An 885-nucleotide genomic window follows, 5' to 3' on the forward strand; every position below is an offset into this window, starting at 1 on the left:
GTTAAGTTTCAAAAAACATTGCGACTTCTTTTTGAATGAATGAAATATTGCGACTTTCAACTAAACAATTCCTAGAGAAAGGCTTTAACATTTTATAGTACTATGCGTCAAAAGCTATAATGCAAAGAGGGTGGCCTAAAAGTTAAAGACATTACCTGGGAAGCGCATAGGACGTCATGATTAACCGCTCGCTTTTATAAAAATAAAAGTACAGGGCATTAAAAAGTCTAGAATTCAATTTTGATCAACTAAGTTTGGCACATGAGGTCCGCACGCCATTGCTTTAGCATTTTATATTAATAGATCACTCATTAATCACGTGTTTAAATAACCCAGCTTATGATTAACTTGGTAGTGTTATAAAAAGAATCAGAATTTTATTGTATCGCATAAATTTAAATAAGGCCAAAATTTTATATCCGTAGAAAGAAATAACACTGATACAGAGAGAGAATTTCTTATTAGAGAGAAGAGAAGTGTTTGAGGTGTGTATTATAAACGATCGAATCGATCGTTTATATAGAAGTTAAAAAGTAGGATTTACTGTGCAAATAGTACAGCGGGCCCCACATCTTTTATATTTTCAGCATAATCGGCTCCTCCTTTTATTTGACTTTCGTAACACTCCCCCTTGGGGGCTGGTGTCACTATCCGCTCTCGCTTAACGTCTTTGTTGCCTCGTTAAAAACCTTTCCAGGAAAACCCAATGGGAAAAACCATAGTAAGGTAAAAAGAGTACAACTACGTAAGCTCCCCCTCGAATGAGCAGTCATAGATCCTTCTGATGGCGCATTCCAATGTTGTGGACATGTTTTCTGAATACCGAGGTAGGTAGTGATTTTGTGAAGAGGTCGGCTGCATTGTCGCATGATCGAACATATCTTA

This window comes from Brassica oleracea, chromosome C7, assembly GCF_000695525.1.
Source record: "Brassica oleracea var. oleracea cultivar TO1000 chromosome C7, BOL, whole genome shotgun sequence".
Classification (NCBI taxonomy): Eukaryota; Viridiplantae; Streptophyta; class Magnoliopsida; order Brassicales; family Brassicaceae; genus Brassica; species Brassica oleracea.